This window comes from Bos mutus, chromosome 11 (assembly GCF_027580195.1).
Source record: "Bos mutus isolate GX-2022 chromosome 11, NWIPB_WYAK_1.1, whole genome shotgun sequence".
NCBI classification, from domain to species: domain Eukaryota; kingdom Metazoa; phylum Chordata; class Mammalia; order Artiodactyla; family Bovidae; genus Bos; species Bos mutus.
The window spans coordinates 59553587-59568076 of NC_091627.1; the positions used below are offsets into that span (position 1 = coordinate 59553587).

The 14490-nt window shown below is 42.9% G+C and overlaps 1 long non-coding RNA gene across 3 annotated transcripts in view; it reads left to right on the forward strand.

The window, feature by feature from the left end:
* Nucleotides 1-14096: 14096 nt before the first annotated feature.
* LOC138989896 (uncharacterized) overlaps nt 14097-14490 on the forward strand; it is a 28108-nt gene continuing 27714 nt past the window's right edge. For all 3 annotated transcript variants that reach the window (XR_011466057.1, XR_011466055.1, XR_011466056.1), the window contains exon 1: nt 14097-14437. This is a non-coding gene — a long non-coding RNA (uncharacterized lncRNA). The remainder of the gene's footprint in view (nt 14438-14490) is intronic.

The following is a 14490-nucleotide window of genomic DNA, read 5'->3' on the forward strand; positions in this document are numbered from 1 at the left end:
TGATAACTATTTTGTATGAATTCATCTATTTAATTCTTATAACAAGTTTTAGCATTTTTATTGCTAAAGAAAATAAAATCTTTTCATTTCCTTCATTACCGATCAATAAACCAAGGGGAAAGGGCTTTCCTGATCACATTAGTGGTAAAGAACCCTCCTGCCAATGGGGAAATATAAGAGATGTGGGTTCGATCCCTGGTTCGAGAAGATCCCTGGAGAAGGAAATGGCAACCTACTCCAGTATTCTTGCCTGGGAAGTCCCATGGACAGAGGAGCATGGCAGTCTACAGTCCATGGTGTTGCAAAGAGTCAGATACAACTGAAGTGACTTATCATGCATGCAAACCAAGGGGAAAAGGTTCAATAAATCTCCAAATATATACAACTATTAAATACAAGTCAAATTCTGAACAAGAATGCATGGTTCCATCCTTTTTGTCTCAGATGGGAGTAAATACCATTGTTATGTTCGTTTCCTGAGCTTTCCTCCATTTCACCCCAATGAGACAATGGTAACCTGGGTGAGAAGAAATCCCTGACCTTTCACTCAGCCCCCTTTCACAGAACTGGCTGCTATAGGACACAGGACCCCTACAGTCCCTGCTGCTTCTGCCAGGACCAGGCTGTGCAGCTCATGGGACCTTAACATGTGGTGCCTGAAGAATAGCTAAGACACTCATGATCCAGAGCCCTCACTGCAAACCCTTCCCCTGAGACTGCCACCTCTTATACAGACTCAGAGCATCCGCTGTCAGTTCCCCAGAGAAGCTGCACTTTGAGCAGCTGAGCCACCCAGGCAGGGAGGTTTGTGTTCAGGGCTGTATCACTGTGGAGGAGGATGTGTCTCTTGAAAACAGTAATAGACTCCAGCATCCTCAGCCTGCACACTGCTGATCGTAAGTGTGAAATCTGTTTCTGACCCACTGCCAGTGAACCTGTCTGGGACCCCAGTATTACGGTTGGAAACCTGATAGATCACACCCTGTGGTGATTGGCCTGGTTTATGTTGAACCCAACGCAAATAGGTTTTTCCATCACTATATTTCAGACTCTGAGTAGACTTGCAGGAGATGGAGACCGTCTCTCCAGGGATGACAGACAGGGAGAGGGGAGTCTGGGTCAGCACAACATCCCCACTGGATCCTAAAGAAAGGACAGAAATTTTCAAATTACATACAAATATTATGAGCTCTAATTATCATATCCAATTTCTTATTTATGTTAGCTAAAATACTACTTTGTTTTACTCTCATTATCAATACTTTTCATCCATACAACAAAAATGTACAATCACGATAATGAACATGACATCCGTGAAGTGTAAAAAGCCACTAAACATCCCCTACATCACCCCCACTTCCTCTGTCACCGTCCTGACCAGAGTACAGGTCCTTCTTCCTTCTGGAACTTTCCTCACTCTCTCAGATCTAAACATCCTATGTTCGTCTGCATGACAAGCCATACACATCGAACACACAGATAGAACGCACATGGAGAGCTGAGATGCCCCCAGAACTGAGGCCCCCATCCTCTTCTCATGCCCCCTCTGTCCTTACCTGGGACCCAGAGCAGGAGGAGCCCCAGGAGCTGAGCAGGGAATCTCATGTTCAGAAGTTTGAACTGAGGAGTCCTGATAAGTCAGAGCAAGATCAGAGCTGAGCTTTTATCTCAGACTTGTAAGGGAAGGTCCTCCCTGGGGAACCACATGCAAATCCCCTGGTGGGGGCAGCGGTGTAGACAGAGCCAGAGGAGGGTGGGAGGGATCAAGCTCAAGCAAAGTGAAATAAAGCTCTTGTGTGTTTAGATGAATACCATTAGCTAAAGTTTATACTGCTTGGAACAGTGGGAAGAATAATCTCACTGAGAAAATGCAGATTGACTGTCAGGACACAGTGTACAAGGCCTGGGGCTCTAAGAAAGCACTGAAGACCCTGACATGTAGACAGGTGTGTCCAGGGTCAGTATTCGGAAGGGGACCAGCATCTTGCTTTTCTTCCCAGATGATCTAGATAACAGAACAGCTAGTACTGACCTTCAGAAATTTCTCCAAACAAGAGTGTGGAGGTGAGCTGGTTCAAGATCTGTCCAATAACTGCAGGTCTCAGGTTACCTGTTTAAGAATGTTGAAATCAGGTGTTAGAACTGCTCTTTTCCTGGCACCTAGTGAATTAAATTTCAAAGACACTTAAGTCAAAAGAAAATGACAGAAGAAAAATGATATAGCTTGTGCAGAAAGTTGATAGTTCAGTTTAAGATAAGGAAAAATGTGTAAGAATTTTATGTAAAATGAAATATCAAATGAAATATCAAAAACCCAGCAGCTTCAACCTAGTGCATATGCTATCATGATTCTATCTGAGTCTGTCTTTGTCTCTGTTTCTGTCTCTCTCTGTCTTTCTGTCTGTCTCTGGATATATCTATATGTATATATGTTGCTGTTTTTCTTTAGTTGATGAGATGTATCAAACCCTTTGCAACATCGAGGACTGCAGCCCACCCACCAGGCTCCTCTGTTCATGGGATTTCGCATGCAAGAATACTGGAGTGAGATGCCATTTCCTTCTTCAGGGGATCTTCCCAACCAGGAAGCCACATATATATATGTATGTATATATATACATATGTATATACATATATATGTATGTATGTACATATATATATATATATATATAATCAAAGAAGTTCTTGAAGAAAAAGTTCACTTGAGATGATGGGACAACATGAAAAATGTATGACTGTGTTTTCTTTTATTCCCAGTGGTGCTTAAAGAGAGCTCTTCCTCTGTTAACTCCCATTAGGTAGAACCAGTTTCCGCAGGATTTCCTGGTTTGTCAGTTCTGTGTGAAAAACTAAGGTTCTCACTGCCTGTATGTTGGAAGCCACAGTCATGAGCCTGCATTTCAAAAGGGATGGTGTTTGTGAGAAGAGCAATGACTGGATTCCTTATTTGAAAGTCTCAGGGAGGCCTGTGTCTATCACTGTCACCTTTCTGGGCTTTTATTTCAGTCCAGTTCTTATGGAATCAGGCTCCAGGCCACCAGTGCTTAGGGGGTCAGTCTGTCACACCAGCTTTTATTAAATAGGAAAACTACAGGACTATTCTCATGGGTCAGCCTGATGCAGGTCATGGTGAACTGAACTGTTCCTTAAAAATAATGACAATGTCAAATTCCTTTTGTACTGAAAACAGAATCTTGGCAATTATAAAAGTAGACTTTGCTTTCTTAGACTTTGGGCAATTTAAATCCAAAATCAGACTAACCTAATCAAGAGAAATGAACTAATAGAATATCCTGCAAGATTCCATAATAATATTTGGTCTGTATATTCTTTGAGAAATACTCAAGAATAAAATTTTGATAACTGAGCAAAAATGATGCTTGCCTTTCAACTCTGAACTTTATGGTAATAATCTCACTCACTCAAAAAAAACCACGGTGTAGAGGGAGATAAAGAATTTTATATGTTCTATAGTTCACTGAAGTGTGACTCACCCTTTTACTTATTTATTACTTCTTTAAGTTTTTGCTTTCTTTGATCTTGTCTTTTTTAAAAAAAATTCTCCTGGGTTTTCTTCCTGCTTTCTGAAGCTACCAAGACTAATAGGGGTTTCTAGCAGGCGGCAGGCAGGCTGCTGTTCTGAAAATTCCAGCCCTCTAATTAACGATGCAGTGAACGAAGTCAAAAGATAAGCATCTGAAAGAAAAGCAAACCAATACAAAACAAAGGGAAGAAGCTATTAGAAATATTAATACTAGTTTTATATGAGTCCTTTAGCATCTATTAAAGTCAGAATTGCTTTTGTGTACTATTACTGGCTGAATTCTGTTCCCCTAAAAATTATAGTGACATTTTGGACTCGAGGACCTCTGAACACGACATTATTTAGAAAATAGCCTGTATTGATATCATTTGGTGATCATGGTGTGGTTATACTGTGCTATGGTGGGCCTTTAATATAAGCGGCCTTCTAAGGGAGGAGAAAGGACACAAAGACAGAGATTCAGAGAAGAGACCATGTGAGGACAGACGCGTGACTGGACTTATGGTGCCAATGGTTAAGGAAAACCTGGGGCCCAAGAAAGGGAAGAAAGGTGAGGAGAGCCTTCACCTCAGAGGGTAGCTGCCCTGGCCTGGACAACACTTGGTTTCATTCCTCAGGGCTTCAGTCCTGACAGAATACCTTTCTGTTGTTTTAGCCCATCAATCTCTAGTACTTTCTTATAGAAGTCTTAAGAAACAAATAAATTCAGTCCTGAGAATGGAAACATAAATTGTGGGGAAAAGAATTAAAGTGAGAATTCTGTGGTATTTTCTTTTATGACAAATCAAGTGTTCAGAAACTCCTTTTACAAAATATTCTTTAAGATGGATTAATTTCAGAGAGAATTTGTCTTTTTTGTGAACTTACTAGAAAACTTTTAAAGGTCTCTATTAATACTTATCTTATCTCATAGACAACTATCCTAAAATCTACAGAAAATGTAAAATCTCTTAGAAATTGATCCTCTGTCAGGAAAAAAGTCTTTAAAACATTCCTCTCCTACTTCAGACAGAAAGTATAAGATTTCTCATTTTAAAAACACTCTCTGCCTCACGTATGTTAGCAAACCAGGCTGAGGCCTGTAAACAAAACTAAATAGCAGCCCACACTAGTCACGTCACACCACCCAGCAACAAGGAGAGTTTGTCAGGGTTGAATGTATAAGCTGTATGAGTTCCAGGTGAGGGGCAGGCCTCTGTGAGCCTCCAATCTTGACTGTAGTCAACTGGATGAGGAAGGCCTCAGGCAGGCAGGTTCATTGCACTTTTGACTCTGTTGTCAGATACTATTAGTTTCAGTTCCTCAAAACCAGAAGCCAGTGTGTGATATGCATGACCTTGGAGACTGTGCTGTTGGTGTTTGAATTTGTGTTCCTGCTGTCATTTTCTGTGGAATGGCGACTGTAACATTGTGACACCCTCTGTGTAGCATTTTCTATGGAACTGGCCACCCTCTCAGACAAGCCCATGCTGCCATGGGCAAGGTTAGAGACACATAGAGGCCTGTTCACCTTCTGGATCCAAACCCAGATCCCTCATGTGAACAGGTGAGAGATTGTCATTGAGGAAGAGTTGAGAGCAGTCCACCCAGCAGAGGGCGCTCCCTGCTGCAGATCTGCTGGGCTAGATCCTGCACCCAAAGGCTTTTGTGATGTCTAGGGAGCTGATTGCCTTTTAAACTTGAAAGCAAATTGTCACCCACAGTCTTTGGAAAAGCATTTTAGTTTCTAGGAAATAAAGACAAGTCTATGTGAATGTATTTATCCTCTGACTGTTGCAGGAAGGGGGACCCCTTCCAGGGCCCAAAACTGGGCTCTTGTCTAACACTTGGAGATGAATTGCCTGAGGAGACACATGTGCTGACAAAGCAAGAGATTTTATTGGGAAAGGGCACCTGGGTGGAGAGCAGTAGGGTAAGGGAACCCAGGAAAACCGCTCTTGCGCGTGGCTCACAGTCTCATGTTCTATGGTGATGGGATTAGTTTCCAGGTAGTCTTTGGCCAATCATTCTAATTCAGAGTCTTTCCTGGTGGCGCACACATCACTCAGCCAAGATGGATACTAGCGAGAGGGATTCTGGGAAGTGGATGGACATGGGGTGTCTCCTTTCGACCTTTTCGAACTCTTCCGGTTGATGGTGGCTTATTAGTTCCGTATTTCTTATCGGGATCTCCTGTCATAAAACAACTGATGCAAATGGTTACTATGGTGCCTGGCCAGGGTGGGCGGTTTCAATCAGTGTGCTTCCCCTAACATGACTGTATAAGCCTTCTCAAAACACAGGTGAAACAGGTTTGATCCATGCCCATCTGTTTCACATCATTAAGACCTTACTTTTCATGGTCATGATAGAATCGGTATCTAAATGTTTGACTCATTTTTGTTTCCTTTCTCTTAAAATAAGTAAAAAATTCTGTCGATCTACACAACTGATCAATACGATGAGAGAGGAAATCGTGTGCTGGAGATGGAGCCTTTGTCTGTAATAGTTTTACTCTGCGCTGTATCCCACTCACCCGTAGACAAACTGGACAAAGTAAGACAATAATTTCACTGCATTGCCCGCCCAAGCTTTCTCTGCCATATAAGCTCTTCATGTCCTCTGGGATCTTCACTCAAAACTCACCCTTGTACTCAAAATATATTCTCCTACAAAAGCACAGATTCTCTGAATGTTTAATATTTTTCCACTGTCTACATGTGTTTTTTTTTTTGGCCTCTAAGAATGTGTAGTTCACTTGAGAAATGGGGAGTGGAGAACACTGGAAGATTTTAGGCAACAAATCACAGATTCTAGTCCCTTAAGTTTTAGTTGAAGCTGTCTTTGAATGAGAATTTGTATGGTATACCAAGATTGCAAAGGACATAATTTTCTCCAATTTTTCATCCAGATAAGCAGGTGTACCTGAAAAAAAAGGAAACTATAAGCTGAGAATTCTCAAATTTAATGCTTTTTTTTAAGCTACTCATGATTTCAGGAGTTTACAAATCCTAACACAGAAGGGATATTCAAGATATTGTAGGGGAAAAAATCAAGTTAAATCACTTAAACTGATATTTAAAATCAACTGAATTCTCTATAACCATTTCTTTTCATCTCCCATTAACTCAAATATAGGGTTTTGAACAGGAAAGACACAGGGATGAATAAAGTATTTTGTGGCCATTCCTTATCTTAAAATGAAAATACTTTGCCTTCATGAGTAAGTGAGAGTGGTTTTTCTCTGCCGTGAAGTTCGTGTCTACCTAGTCACTTTGACCAAGACCAGGACTGAAGTTCAAACGCTCTCTGAAGCATTAGCTGACCCCATCTTTTGGTGCTTCCAGAAATTTGCATGTTGGCTTCTTTAAAACAGTTACCAGACCAAGGAGAGAATAAGAATCAGATATTAAAAATAAGTACATATGTTGAATATTAAATAGGATTACATTTGTACTCCTTGGAGAAGACAAGAAGGTATAAGATTAAGGAAGAACTATAGTCTATGATAAATTGCTGGAAACTTCCTTGTGCAGATGTTACTCACATTCCATACCCTAATCCTAGACAATCAGAAACATGATCCCACAGGTTGTCTCTGTGTTCTGGTATCCCTACAGCCTATGTGAATTATAAAACCAGTTATTAGAATATATAAAAATCTATTATTTCAGGTAATTCCCCACAAATAATTTATTATTTTAGAAGGAGGACAATTTGTTTATTCTATTATATAAATATACCAAATAATTACTGGTCACAATCAACCTAAACATACAAAACCTCTTTGTTTGAAAGAGACAATAATGTTTCAAGATTCAGTCAAATCATTTCTCTTGGTATAAACTAAACTTCTGGGCTTCCCTGGTGGCTCAGTCAGTAAAGAAACCAGCTTCAATGCAGGAGATTCAGGATCAACCCCTGGGTCAGGAAGATTGCGGAGGGAGGCATGGTAACCCACTCCAGTATTCTTGCCTGATGAATCCCACAGACAGAGGAGTCTGGTGGGCTACAGCCCATAGGATCACAAGAGTCGGACATGACTGAAGCGACCGAGCACTCATGCACAAGCTAAAGTACTAGTGTTGGTCGCCACACTTCTAGTGTTAGGGGTTCATGACACTTAGAACATGTAGAAAAAAGAGAGAAGGAGAAGCAGCTGAGAAAATATGTCTATGTTAAAGAATTGCAGAAATAAAAGAAAACAGAGATTTAGAGAGAGCACGAGAGAGAGAGAGGACGATAAAGTGAATTTCCAGCCTCTCAGCATCAAAATATTCAAGGTGATAGGCAAATAAAGAGAAACTTAGGAATGAAACACCCAACGTGTATTAGAAAATGGACTTGACTGCCTCCTGTTGTGCTTTTGACACAAAGACCAGGTGACAGTAGATACACGCCAAGATAATTCCAATTTAAACCCTCCTAACTGGAGCACCAGTTCAGAAATTGTGTCAAAACAAAGTCGTGTGCAGTGAGTTGGGAATCTTTTCAGGCTGCTTGGTGATTTTCTGGTCATTGTGTAGTTGATGATCTCCCTTGGTTGGACGTACTGCCCAGATTATATTTCTGGACAAGAACACTTGATACCAAATTGCACAGAAAGTTTTCCCCCAATGGTAAGAGAGTTTTCAAGGGTGTCATAAACAAGACTGGAATGTGCATCACTTTCCAGGGTTATGAATGTGTGTCTTTTTCTTAAAGGAATTGTCTGACAGCCTCTGTGACTTCTGGACACTACATAATCCACATGTAGGAGGGCTGGTCTGGCTCATGGACCAGGTGACACTGAATCTGCCAGATTTCAGAGGGCTGTGCAGTAGGTTCAGCCTGTGGTGCGAGCACCCCTGCCTCCGTGCCAGTGCGGACAGAGAGAGCTGATCAAAGACATCAGCCATCTGGACATAACCGACACTCAGAGATCAGCCTGCTGAGCAACAGGAAATCCATCAGGGAACCTAGTGGATGCTCCAGGGGGGACATGGCAGCCCTTCCCTGGAGGGACAGTGGGGCGTGAGCTGCCTTAGTCAGAAGGAAGGAAGAGGCTGTGGGAGGCTGTCTTAGTGATGCCCTGATCTCTGTTTACAAAAAGAGGACTCAGTGCCTGTGACCGAGGTGCTCATAGTGTCTTTCTCGAGGCTCCAAGGCCATTTCCACTAGAGCCCATCCTGGTGTCAGCTCATCCTCTGAGCACTGCAGCTGCTCCTGCCACCGTGAGAAGCTGAGTCTCTCTATGGTAAGTTTGTGTTTGGATCTTTATACACCATTCAGGGTCCAGTGAGTTTCCTGCTCGAGCAGAGGAAAACGTGTAGCATCTCCAGGCTCCTCACTGATGATGGTAGTAAGAAGTCAACTGAATTGGTATAAAACTGTTCCTTCTGTGAATATGTGTAGAAATACCTCCTGAAGTCCAGCGGTTCTGTGCATGTGTTACAAATTCCCTGTGTATACCATTTCTTAAAACTTCTATTATAATCAAGAATCTAGCTTTAATTGCACTTACTATGAAATCCATTGTCTGGAAAGAAATGACCTCTAATAAGTTTTATCCCTTTAACCTAAACAGTATTATGTAGTCCAGGTGGATTTGAAATTATTTAATGCAATCCACGCCATGTCAGAGAATGTGACTAGCATGCCTGTGATAAACTCAGATGTATTTTTAGAGCATTTCTAAAAATGGGATCTATTTGAAGTATTCACATTCTATACAACTATCACTAGAAACAGGAATCAGATGCACTTTTAGGAAATGAACATTCATGTGAACCCAAAGTATTTATTTATTGTTTGAATTTTTTGTTTTTATGACAATTTACTACCAAGTTTCTAAGCTCCTGATAAAGTGATCCTGATAAAAATGTGACATAAATCTCCATGCTGTTGCTGTTAAGTCGCTTCAGTCGTGTCTGACTCTGTGACCCCATAGACGGCAGCCCACCAGGCTCCTCTGTCCCTGGGATTCTCCAGGCAAGAACACTGGAGTGGGTTGCCATTTCCTTCTCCAATTCATGAAAGTGAAAGTGAAGTTGCTCAGTTGTGTCCGACTCTTCACGACCCCATGGGCTGTAGCCTACCAGGCTCCTCCGTCCATGGGATTTTCCAGGCAAGAGTACTGGAGTGGGTTGCCATTTCCTTCTCCAAAATCTCCATGAATGTTGGACAATTTGGAAATCTAGCCACTGAAAAAGTTACCAATAAAGAAAATGAAAGTGGAAAATTCATATTTGTATAATATCAGGGAAAATGGAAGGTGTAAGAATTAGATGACTTGAAATAACAAAGTAAAAAACATTCCTTTCTTGTTGAGCCAATGCTTACCCAACACTTTGCTCTTATATTGTTTTCCAAAATTTCATGTGGACAGAAGCTCTGACTTGGGTCAAGTGCACCAACCCAGCTGGAAACCATAAATCCACCTGAGGTTTGAGGCCTCATAAGGTAACCTCCATGAGAGAGGAGAGTCCTGAAATCTGAGTCAGACGGCAGGCTAGGGGTGCTGGGTCAGAAAATAGAAACCTCCTACTTATTCAGACATTTTCTTTTTCTTTACTCAAGGCTGCTGTGTGCATCTTTAATACTTGTCTGACTGCTGGAAGTTGGTCTCCATCTCCTCAGCCTCTGCTGGACCACGTTCAGGAGCAAGTATGTCTGGAGACTGCTCGGCTGAGTTAAGGTGACAGTGACTAGGGGACATGACCTTGGGTCTCTGCCCAGGAACATCACTGAGCCCTTGATGATGGAAGATCTCAATCCCTGGCCACACACTCATTTCCTGTGACATGTGCAGTGGCCGAGACACAGCAGGGGCTTCCCAGGTGGCACTAGTGGTCAAGAACTAGTGCCTGCCAATGCAGCAGACATAAGAGACGTGGTTTCAATCCCTGGGTTGGGAAGATCTCCTGGAGGAGGGCATGGCAAACCACTCCAGTATTCTTGCCTCGAGAATCCCACGGACAGAGGAGCCTGGAAGGCTACAGTCCACAGGGTCGCACACAGTCGGACATGACTGAAGCGACTTAGCAGCAGCATACACAACCCAGGAAACCAGGCAGATGGCCCTTCCTCCCCGTGATTCCATAAGGAACACACTGGGTTTTCTCTCTGGGTTCTTCTTATCAGTCCTCAACAGCACCACCATTTTAAATCCCACTGAATAGAAGCCAAGAGCAGTATGCTCAGTTGTGTGTGTCGACTTGAATCCATTCACGTTTCCATTCCTGCAGTCTCCCCACAGCTTAAAATTCTTAACTTTGAGAAAAAGAACTTGGCATATTATTCTGTATCCTTCCAATGTTCCTTGGTGTAAATTCTATACCCTACCCTGTCTAGTTTATGTTATTAAAAAATTTTTGTTTTAACCCAAGTTAAGGAATTCAAATACTCATATTTTTTCTTTCTCTGGAAGTTAATTGAGACAATTAATGCTAGCATTAGGATATTGTGCTTGCTATCACTTCAAAAAAATTTTGAACATTCATAACTCAAAATTTTCACTAAATTTTCCCCAGTAAGTCTGTCTGGGGACTCCTTGTAGAGACTGTGATCTGACACATGATGAAGAAATAGGAAGATATGTAGGAAAAAGAAGATTCAGAAAGTGCAGAAAGTGGAAAAAACTACTTTTTAATATTATGACATTTTATCTCCCTAAAAATCCCACCACCTATTCTGCTACAAATCTGCCTCATTGTCTCCCTGATATACGAACTGTATTGATTCTACACGTCACTCTACACAAGGGGGAAAGTATGATGCCTCTCACTCACCTCTCCCTCCTCAGGTCTGTTGCTCAGAGGGCACTTAGACCCCCCATTGTCCTGCTGGTGCTGTCAATCAAGAACCCCCATGGCCTTAACCTGTGTTGTCTGAAGTTGAGCAAAGACACTTCATCACCTTCCTGAGCCTTCAGACACATTCTGTTCCCCTCTTTCTCCAGCATCTTCCTCCTACACAGACTCAGAGACTCTGCCCACCTGCTTACCACACAATCAACACATGTGAGCAGCTGGGCCACCAGGAGAAGGGGGTTTATGTTCAGGGCTGAATCACTGTGGGAGGAGTTTCTTTACTTTGGTGGCAATAATAAACTCCAGCATCCTCAGCCCCCACCCTGCTGCTTTTGAGGGTGAAGTCTGTCCCTGACCCACTGCCAGTGAACCTGTCTCAGACTCCAGAGGCCTGGTTAGAAGCTCCATAGATCAGGAGCTGTGGAGACTGGCTGGGCTTCTGCACATACCAATGCAAAAAAATTGTCTCCATATCTATTTTGAACGCTCTGACTGGCTCTGCAGGAGATGGAGGCCGTCTCTCCAGGGATGACAGGGAGCGTGGAGTCCGGGTCAGAACAATAGCCCCATTGGATCCTAAAAGAATTAGAGAAAAGTACAAGATTTCAGACAAAATTGAGAAGTTATTTTCACAATTTCCCAGTTTACTTCAGGCTAAATTATTATTTCTTTTTAATTCTGATTAATATCCCAAATATCTAGTTTCAAAATAATCCAAGATTCACAATGTAAAAAGAGATTTCTAGGAGTCATGCACAGTTGCCAACATTTTGTATCTGTCAGTGTTTGCCAGAGCACACCTACTTGTTTCCTCTGTATTTATCCTGATTCTCATATTGCTGGATATCACATGCCCTTAACAGAGAGTGAGGTGTGTATCTAACATGGGGGCAAAGACACATGGAGAGCAGTGCTGCCCCCAGAGCTCACCCCCCATCTTCCTTTTCATGCCCCTCCATCCTTACCTGAGACCCAGAGCAGGAGGAGCCCCAGTAGGTGAGCAGGGAACCTCATGTTCAGAAGTTTGAACTGAGGAGTCCTGAAAGTCAGAGCAAGACCAGAGCTGAGCTTGTATCTCAGACTTGCAAGGGAAGGTCCTCCCTGGGGAACCACATGCAAATCACCCGGTGGGGGCAGTAGCATGGATAGAGCCAGGGGGAGAGGAGACTCGTGAGAGCAAAGGGAGAAAAAGTGTCTCTGTGTGGAAGAAAGACCTTCAATCTCAATATGGATGCAATTCACAATTTTTAAGAGTAAATGGCACAGTTAAATGTGTCTTTGCATTTACCCTCCCTCTTTAGTTTCTTACAACTTTTGAATTCATGTTGTTGTAGTTCAGTTGCTGAATGGTGTCTGACTCTTTGCAACCATATGAACTGCAGCAAGCTGGGCTTCCCTGTCCTTCACTATCTCCCAGAGTTTGCTCAAACTCATGTCATTGAGCCAATGATACCATCCAACCATCTGTCGCCACCTTTTCCTCTTGCTCTCAGTCTTTCCCAGCATCAAGATCTTTTCCAATGAGTCAGCTCTTCCAGTCAGGTGGCCAACGTATTGTAGCTTCAGCATCAGTCCTTCCAATGAATAGTCAGGGTTCATTTCCTTTAGCATTGATCTGGTTACATCTTCTTGCTGTCCAAGGGACTCTCAAGAGTCTTCTCCAGAACCACAGTTCAAAAGCATCAGTTCTTTGGCGCTAAGCCTTCTTTACGATCCAAATCTCACATCTGTACATCATATTACACTTCTGCTTAAGAATGCTGAGCTTCCCTGAATATGTGCTGATTTTTGTTCTTTTCAAAATATTTGCTTTAAACTCTGGATTTGTTCTTTTTCAATTTAATTGTGATATTAAAAAACATACAGGAAGAATGGGCAGATATATTAAGTACACAACACATGAAGGTTGACATATATCACTATCTGGATAAAAATATAAACCATGTCACACTCTACAGATGCCTCACTCTTACACTTTGAAAATCACTAACTACTCCAGCCAAGGACACGGGCATTCTGAGAGTTAGGGGAGAAGATGTCTACCTTCAAGGAAACCTGAGGTCATGGTAGTCTAGGACAGAAGCAGGAGCTGAGATGGGTGGAGCACACAGAAGGCAGGAGCACGATTCAAAGCCAGGAAGTTCAGAAGCAGATTTAAGTTAACAAACTTAGAAGCTGTGGCTACATGATACCCACATGAAGTTTAAATTTCATCATGGTATTTGTTTCTAATATGAGGATAATTTCCAGATTTTAAGAGAATATACACCAGGATGATTAAGATTCTCCAGACTTGGAATTTCCACCAGAGAGACTGAGGGAAAGAGTTTTCTCAGAACCACAGACCAGTCCCTCCCTGGGGCCCTGACCCTGTCTATGAACAAATGTCTTTGAGTCTAGTGGTGAAGTCACAGTGGGCCAGGCCTGTGCTCCTGGGGCTAGAGGGCAGATGGCCGGTCCTCTAGGATCAGTGATGCTGAGAACTAAGGGAGAGTCAGCATGGAGCTGTCTGTGAGCATCTCAACCAGCGGTGCAGACCCCAGGGAGCTCATGACAGAGACTCCTGGGCTCGGGACCTGAGGCTATTCCCTGGGAGTCCTTCCAGGGCTCCCCATCATTTCCTCCTCCCCAAGCTTGTCCTGCACTGAGAGGAGCAGCTGCTCTGACCCTGATTCCCTGGAGGAAGCAGCTGCTCAGCTGAGCCCACAGGGGAGGGGTGTGTTTAGGAACGTAATGTACAGTTCCCATTGAAGGCTCTGTGCACAGAAGTCACATTCAGGGTCCCCAGTCTCCACAGTGGTGAGTGTGAGTGTGAAATCCGTCCCAGATCCATGGCCACTGAGCCAGGATGGGACCCCAGGAGCCTGGGGGACCCCTATGTCAGTGGGTGAGGAGAGTGTGTGGTTTGTTCTGGAAGGAGGGAGGACAGGTGTGTTCATTTCTATGGATGAGATGGGATGGCCTTGCAGGAGATGGAGATGCCTCTTTCCACGACTGCAGACCAGAGGGAGGGGACGGAGTCAGCACAGCAGCCCCAGGAGGAACTGGGGAAGAGGGGAACTTAGCGTGAATACAAATACGGAAGAGTAGTTATGAAGGAAAAAAGTGAACGTGCCTTATTCAGGTAGGTTGTTTTTTTACCTATATATAGTTCCATGTAAAATTTTATACAGTTTT